A 9,143-nucleotide genomic window follows, 5' to 3' on the forward strand; every position below is an offset into this window, starting at 1 on the left:
AACGAAAGGGCATTGAGCAAAGCAAAAGAAAGGATCCAACAATTAAACGAAGAAGCCAGATCTAACAAGGAACGCCAAGATAGGCAATCCGAAAAAGACAAGGCTCAATTCAAGAAGGAAAAAGACTATTGGAGGCGATCAGAAGACCAGCTTCGTGCACAACTAGAAGAGGCAAGAAGATGCAACAGAGAATATCAACAAGCAGATCTCGACAGGGAAAGATCGCAAGCAAGATTAGAGCAGGCCAGACTCCGAGCTCTATTAGAATCAGCTTTAGATCGTGAAAACCGTGTCAGAGACATAGCCACCACTCGTCAGCAACAATTGCAAGACCAAGACCAACGTCTCCAAGGTTTCAGGACACAAATCCACGACTTGGCAGTCTTCACATCTCAAAGTTATGTAAACTGCCAAGGAATGGATTATGAAAGGTTTACAGAGCATGCACCCACTTTTGCTCGTCATCTAGCAATGGAGTTGGAAAGGATGTATCGTACGCTGGGAGGCCATCCAGGTCAAGCCCCACATTGAGCAGATAATCCAATATTAGAGAACAAAAGTGGAAAGTGGGGCATTTTGTGAGATGTTATGAATTGTATCTTTTATTTTGATTTAAGTGTGTGTGTTTCAAGCTATTTTCTTAAAGTTTTCAAATGTAATTCCATCTTTGTGTAATAAATAAACATGATTGACTTTGGTCCGAACTACGCAAGGTCTGATTCATGTTTGACATGATACGTAGGCAATCTCTAAGATTCGACCACCACGATAAAGATATATATAGTAAATAAAAGCGAATGACAATTTTTCAATTTCAAGAAAGCTGGGACGACACAAGCAACCGAGCGAATGCATAATAGAAAGGGATTATTTGTCTAGGAGCATTGCATCTCAACGTGTGATTATATATGTGTTAAACTCTCAAAACTAACAAGTTTGTCCATTTTCAGAATTCAACCAGTTAGTTTCTCTAAAGAGTATACTGGCATATTATCACTATCACACAAGATCAAAAGGACCAATACCCGAAAGTATGTCTATCCCAGATGTTGACACAGGTATGGAGATAGAAGAGATGGATGTCGGGAAAATGAAAGAAGAAATGCTTAAGCTCAAGCAGCAAATGGCTGAAATGTACCAAGCTTGGTCTACAGGACAGTTACCCCCATCTTACCCAAATAACCCTGCTCCATCAATGATCCAAACTCAGGATAATATCACCACTGAATTATCCCCAAGTTTTCCCATTTATCAGCACTACCGAGGCACTACCTCTCAGACACCACAGTCTCCACCTCCAAAACCCGTTCCGTACCTTCCTCCACCTATGATTCCTGTTTTTGTAGCACCTCCCCCTGCTACATTTCACAAATCTCCTAGTGAGCCCACATTTCAGGCCCAAGACAACCAATATTACCCCCCGGAGCCCACCTTCAAAGCCTCCGAAATCAATTCACATGCTCCTCGGTTTGATCTCCCAACCGAAATTGACAAGCCAGCCAAAAATGCTGAACAAGAAGAGATGTTCAGGAAGGTCAAAAGTCTAGAACAGTCGTTCCGAGACATGCGGGGATTAGGTGGGCAAGTCAGTGTAGCCTACAAAGATTTATGCTTATTCCCTAATGTACAATTGCCATTTGGCTTCAAGATGCCCAAATTTGACCTATACAGCGGGCACGGCGACCCAGTAGCCCACTTAAGGGGTTTCTGTAGCAAGATGCGAGGAGCTGGGGGAAAGGATGAATTATTGATGGCTTACTTCAGTCAAAGTCTAAGCGGATCAGCTTTGGAGTGGTATACACGCCAAGACCATGGAAGATGGTACACCTGGGATGACCTGGCACAGGCATTCGCATACCATTTCCAATACAATCTGGAAATCATCCCAGATCGATTATCTTTGACCAAATTTGAGAAGAAACACAATGAAAGTTTCAGAGAGTATGGTTTTCGGTGGAGAGAACAGGCAGCAAGAGTGGATCCTCCTATGAAGGAGAGCGAAATGGTAGACTACTTCCTCCAAGCCTTGGAACCAACTTACTACGCCCACTTGGTTTCAGCGGTTGGAAAATCATTCAACGAGGTAGTGAAGATGGGAGGTATGGTGGAAGAAGGCCTCAAGACAAATAAAATCATGAGCTATTCAGCAATTAAGGCAACTACTCAAGCTATTCAAGGCGGGGTAGGAGGAATCGGAAGAAAGAAGAGGGAGGAAGCAGCCGTAGTTGATTCAGGAATTTGGCCGGGACCCAGAGGTTCACCGCTTTACTATAATCAGCAACGACCTCGCCAATCAGCTTACCACCATGATTCATCCCAACATTACTATCACCCTTCAGAGCCTCATTTCGCCATTAACCACGCTCAAGCATACAATCAGCCACCTGTTCACACCAATTGGCGTGCTCCTGTCACACCAAATACCTACCCCCGAGCTTATCCCGGACCAGGTTTCAGGCCTAGGCCAGCATTCAGGGGAGAAAGGGAACAGAAAAAGAAAACTTACACTCCATTGGGAGAGTCTTACACTAGTCTGTTCCACAGGCTGAGACAGTTAGACATGTTGAGACCAATACAATCCAAGCTACCCAATCCTCCACCAAAGAATCTGGATTACACCATTAGCTGTGAATATTGCTCCGGTGCACCAGGCCATGATACGGAGAAATGTTGGCATTTGAAAAATGCAATACAAGAGCTGATTGATACTAATAAAATCGAGGTTCAAACCCCCGAAGCTCCAAATATCAATAGAAATCCAATGCCAGCCCATCAAGAGGCTAATATGATAGAAATCATACAAGCTGATGGGGAGACAAAGAAGCCGTCGCAAACTGTCATGATGATCAAGTCTCATGAAACCAAGCCAGATAAACAGTTAATGGAGGAGAAGCCGGTGTCTAAGCATAACAAGAATGGTGATGAACCGTCTATGATAGTCGATGAGGGATCATCGAACAAAGTTGCCGCAAAACAAGAGAGGCCGAAGGTGATAGTACCAGGGGTTGCTAACAAACCCGTTGTATTTGTGGAAGGAGCACGTACAGATCGGGTTATTATTGCACCTGTAATCCAGCTGCCAATCATCAACAACAAAGCCATCCCATGGAACTATGAACGGGTGACCGTAATGTACAAGGGCAAAGAAATCAAGGAAGAAGTGTGTGAGGTACAAGGCTTGACTCGTTCGGGAAGATGTTTTACTCCCGAAGAGCTGAGAAAAACTAAAAACAATCCAATGCCAACAAAGAAAGCTGTGACGGAAGAAGAGGCGGAGGAGTTTTTAAGAAAAATGAAGCTCCATGATTATTCTGTTGTGGATCAATTAAAGAAGACCCCCGCTCAAATTTCATTGTTGTCATTACTGATCCATTCAGAGGAACACCGTCTGGCGTTGATGAAAATCCTGAATGAAGCTCATGTTCCTGAAAAGATCTCTGTAAATCATTTGGGCAAAATAGCCAACAGAATCTTTGAGACAAACAGGATTACATTTGCTGATGATGAATTACCTGTGGAAGGTACCGAGCACAACAGAGCTCTTTACCTCACCGTGAAATGTGAAAACTCCGTAGTAACCCGGGTATTGGTCGACAATGGGTCCAGTGCAAACATATGCCCTCTTTCCACTTTAAACAAATTAAAAATTAAAGAGGAGAGGATCCAAAAGAATAGTATCTGCGTACGAGGATTTGACGGTGGAAGCAGAGATTCATTTGGCGACATAGTGTTGGAACTAACTATAGGGCCAGTTGAATTCACAATGGAATTCCAAGTGTTGGACATGACTGTTTCTTACAACTTGTTGTTGGGTCGACCATGGATCCATGCTGCTAAAGCAGTCCCGTCAACACTACATCAGGCTGTCAAGTTTGAATGGGATCATCAAGAAATAGTCGTGCATGAAGAAGAATGTTTGAATGCTCACAACAGCACCATTGTACCGGTCGAGGGAATAGAAATTGACCAAGGACCATGGGTATACCAAGTGTCTGACACAGTGTCGGTAGAGAAAATTCCAGAAGGAAAATACCTTTCGAATCCAAAGATATCCTCTGCATCAGTCATGATAGCTTATGAAATGCTGAAGAATGGCTTTATACCCGGCAAAGGTCTGGGCTTATCTCTGCAAGGAATTATACAACCAGTATCTCTCCCCGAGAACTGGGGAACATTCGGTTTTGGGTTCACACCTACCGCCAATGACGTGATAAGAGCCAGGAAGTCGAAACACCAAGCATGGGTTCTTCCAAAACCAGTACCACAGCTGTCGAAGTCTTTTGTCAAGACCGGTGCTAAAAATCGCCCGATAACAAGAATTCCTAAATCCCAGGTCAATCCTGAGGAGGAATTAATTGAAAGGTTCGAGAAATTGTTTAGTGATGTAAATATGCTGGAAGGCGGAGAAGGGTGTAGCAACGCATAAGTTCAATTCGTTGGACCAGAAACAAAGCTCAATAATTGGAAAGCCACTCCTCTCCCAATTCGAAAGGAGTCTTGGTAGTTTATTTTGATTTTCTTTCAGTTTGTTTGGGGTATTTCAAGGTTGTAATCCCAAAGTTTATCTTACAGTTGGTTTGAAGTGTGCAAAACCTTGTTATCTTTCATTATCCAATAAAAAGCAGTTTCCTTTTTATTATCATTCCTAATAGCTTTCTTTTCTTTTTCTTCTTTTCTATACAGTTCTTTTTACGCTGGCTCTAGTGATATGGCATGCATGAGGAATCTTCAGCCCAGTCTTAAAAATCAATCTGATTCTGAAGTAATAATTCAAGAAACATATTGTGATTACGAATCAGAGTATGATGAAGATGAGGGTTTTGAAGAGATTAGTAAAGAGTTAATTCACTTTGAGGAAAAAATCAAACCTAACTTGAGTGATACCGAGGACATCAATATAGGGGACACGAGTAATATCCGAGAAACTAAAATAAGTGTCCATCTCGAACCAAAGATCCGAGAAGAGTTAATTAAAACACTCATAGAATTCAAAGATGTTTTTGCATGGTCGTATGACGACATGCCGGGCTTGAGCACTGATTTAGTGGTCCACAAATTGCCCACCGATCCAACGGTGCCTCCTTTCAAGCAGAGGCTGAGAAAATTCAAGCCTGATATGAGTATGAGAATTAAGGAAGAAATCACCAAACAATTGGAAGCAAAGGTCATTCGAGTCACTCGATATCCTATTTGGTTAGCTAATGTCGTTCCTGTGCCGAAGAAAGACGGCAAAATTAGAGTATGCGTCGACTATCGCGATCTCAACAAAGCAAGTCCAAAGGATAATTTCCCATTACCCAATATCCATATTTTGATCGACAATTGTGCCAAGCATGATATAGGGTCTTTCGTGGATTGTTATGCCGGGTATCATCAAATTCTAATGGATGAAGAGGATGCGGAAAAAACGGCATTCATCACACCATGGGGAACTTATTGCTACCGGGTAATGCCATTCGGTCTAAAGAACGCCGGAGCAACCTATATGAGAGCAATGACCACAGTGTTTCATGATATGATACACAAGGAGATTGAGGTATACGTGGACGATGTGATCATAAAATCAAAGCATCAGGCCAACCACGTTGGGGATTTGAGGAAGTTCTTCTTAAGACTTCGCAGGTACAACCTCAAGCTTAACCCTGCCAAGTGCGCATTTGGAGTTCCGTCTGGAAAATTGCTGGGATTCATAGTCAGTCGACGAGGCATCGAGCTAGACCCATCAAAGATCAAATCCATCCAAGAACTACCACCCCCAAGAAACAAAACTGAAGTAATGAGTTTGTTGGGAAGGTTAAATTATATTAGCAGGTTTATTGCTCAGCTCACAACAACTTGTGAACCAATTTTCAAATTGTTGAAAAAGGATGCTGCGGTCAAATGGACTGATGAGTGTCAAGAAGCGTTCGATAAGATAAAAGGGTACTTGTCGAAACCACCTGTGTTAGTCCCGCCAGATCCAGGAAGACCTTTGATTCTTTACTTAACGGTTTTGGAAAATTCATTTGGTTGTGTATTGGGGCAACATGACCTCACTGGCAGAAAGGAACAGGCCATCTACTACCTTAGCAAGAAGTTCACGGCTTATGAGGTTAAGTATACTCATCTGGAAAAGACATGTTGCGCCCTAATATGGGTAGCTCAAAAATTGAAACACTATTTGTCATCCTACACTACTTACCTCATTTCTCGGTTGGATCCATTGAAATACATTTTTCAAAAGCCTATGCCAACAGGAAAACTTGCAAAGTGGCAGATATTGCTCACAGAATTCGACATCATCTATGTGACTCGAACTGCAATGAAGGCTCAAGCACTGGCCGATCATTTAGCCGAAAACCCGGTCGATGAGGAATATGAGCCGTTGAAGACTTATTTTCCTGATGAAGAAACAATGCACATCGACAAGGTGGAACAAATTGAAAAACCTGGTTGGAAACTTTTCTTTGATGGAGCTGCCAACATGAAAGGAGTCGGAGTAGGAGCTGTAATCATTTCTGAAACAGGGCATCACTATCCTGTTACGGCTCAATTGCGATTTTATTGCACCAATAATATGGCTGAATATGAAGCTTGCATTTTGGGGTTAAGGTTAGCTGCAGACATGGGTATCCGAGAAATCTTAGTCATGGGAGATTCGGATCTTTTGGTACATCAAATTCAAGGAGAATGGGAAACCCGAGACTTGAAGCTCATACCATACCGACAATGTCTACATGATCTTTGTCAGCGGTTTCAATCAGTGGAATTCCAACATATTCCAAGAATCCATAATGAGGTGGCCGATGCATTGGCTACCCTGGCATCAATGTTGCACCATCCGGACAAAGCTTATGTAGATCCAATACATATTCAAGTCCACGATCAACACGCTTATTGCAATATGGTTGAAGAAGAATTTGATGGTAAACCATGGTTCCACGACATCAAGGAGTATATCAGAATGGGGATATATCCCGCACAAGCCACAGGAGATCAAAAGAGGACCATTAGGCGATTAGCAAATGGATTCTTCTTAAGCGGAGGAGTTTTGTATAAAAGAACACCAGATCTTGGATTATTAAGATGCATAGATGCCAGACAAGCTACAACTGTCATGTCTGAAGTACATTCAGGAGTTTGCGGACCCCACATGAGTGGATATGTGTTGGCAAAGAAAATCCTCCGAGCTGGTTACTATTGGCTTACCATGGAGCGAGATTGTATCAGTTTTGTGCGCAAGTGCCATCAATGCCAAATACACGGAGATTTGATTCATTCTCCACCATCCGAATTGCACACAATGTCGGCACCATGGCCATTCGTTGCCTGGGGCATGGATGTGATTGGACCAATTGAGCCGGCAGCATCCAATGGGCACAGGTTCATTCTGGTAGCTATTTATTATTTTACCAAATGGGTTGAGGCCAAGACATTCAAATCAGTGACCAAGAAAGCTGTGGTCGATTTTGTCCACTCAAATATCATATGTCGATTCGGAATCCCGAAGGCGATCATCACAGATAACGGTGCTAATCTTAACAGCAACTTAATGAAAGAAGTATGTCAACAGTTTAAGATTACACATCGTAACTCTACACCATATCGGCCCAAGGCGAATGGAGCAGTAGAAGCAGCCAACAAAAACATAAAGAAGATACTTCGGAAAATGGTAGAAGGTTCAAAACAATGGCATGAAAAATTACCATTTGCTTTATTGGGATACCGCACTACCGTTCGCACTTCAGTAGGAGCAACTCCTTATTTGTTGGTATACGGCACTGAAGCAGTAATTCCTGCAGAAATTGAGATTCCTTCCCTTCGGATCATCGCCGAAGCAAAGATTGATGATGATGAATGGGTCAAAACCCGTCTAGAACAGTTAAACTTGATTGACGAAAAACGATTGACCGCAGTATGCCATGGTCAATTATATCAAAGAAGAATAGAAAGAGCATACAACAAAAAGGTGCGTCCCCGAAAGTTTGAAGTGGGTCAGCATGTACTGAAGCGTATTCTTCCACATCAGGTTGAAGCAAGAGGCAAATTTGCCCCGAATTGGCAAGGACCATTCATTGTGACCAGAGTATTATCAAATGGTGCACTATGCTTAACAGACATTGAAGGCAAATGCATAGATATGGCGATCAATTCTGACGCAGTAAAGAGATATTATGCATAACTTTTTGAGTGTTTATATTTAGCATTATTTCGAAGATTGGAATGACAAAGGCAATTTATTCTGCTATCCAAACACTATACCATTTGCTTCCCCTTTGATCCAACTTGTTTCTTTCCTACCCTCTCTTGGAATCAATAAAAAATCAAGTATTACATAAAAAAAATCATCATTATTATGAGGTGAACTACGTTTGACCTGATTCCTCAAAGAAGGATACGTAGGCGCTTCACGGCTCGGTCATAGGGTGCACAACATGCACAATGTGCACGGAAAAGAAATATTAAGAGACCCCAATCAAGAAACTGGGACAGGAATTGTATTGGAAATAAGAAAAGATTCCAAGAGTTGTAATTTTAAACCCATACCAAAGCTATTTAGCTTTTAATACCTTTTCCATTCCTAACCTTAATACCAAAAAGACCTTTCGATCAATCTTAGAAAAATGCTGAGGCAAGCAAATGAAGTGGTTCATAACACTCTGGTACAAACAAGGAAAGAAAGTAAAATGAGAGAGTCTTATAGGTGAAAACCCACACGGGCATCATAAGGCGACAGAAGTTGAGAGAAAAGTAAAATGAGAGAGTCTTATAGGTGAAAACCCACACGGGCACCATAAGGCGACGGAAGTTGAGAGAAAAATAAAATGAGAGAGTCTTATAGGTGAAAACCCACACGGGCACCATAAGGCGAAAAGGAACTGAAGAAGTGAAAAACGAGAAAATTTATCGGTGAAAACTCCTTGAGACAATTGAGAGGAGATTGATTAAAAGACTGGGTTGATTAATCCAAAGTGCATACCCTGATCATTGGTGCCAGTAATTCCAATCAGATAAGTCCTTTATTCCTTTTCCAACAGTCATCCAAAAAAAAAAAATGGATTTTTCTTTTCATTCTATAATTGTCGAAATCAGCGTATTTCGTTACTAATAATCTTATTTTCTCCAAGCTTTGAGATAAGTTTTATTCCAAGCAAATAAGAAGG

The sequence above is a fragment of the Nicotiana sylvestris genome, chromosome 6 (assembly GCF_000393655.2).
Source record: "Nicotiana sylvestris chromosome 6, ASM39365v2, whole genome shotgun sequence".
NCBI lineage: Eukaryota > Viridiplantae > Streptophyta > Magnoliopsida > Solanales > Solanaceae > Nicotiana > Nicotiana sylvestris.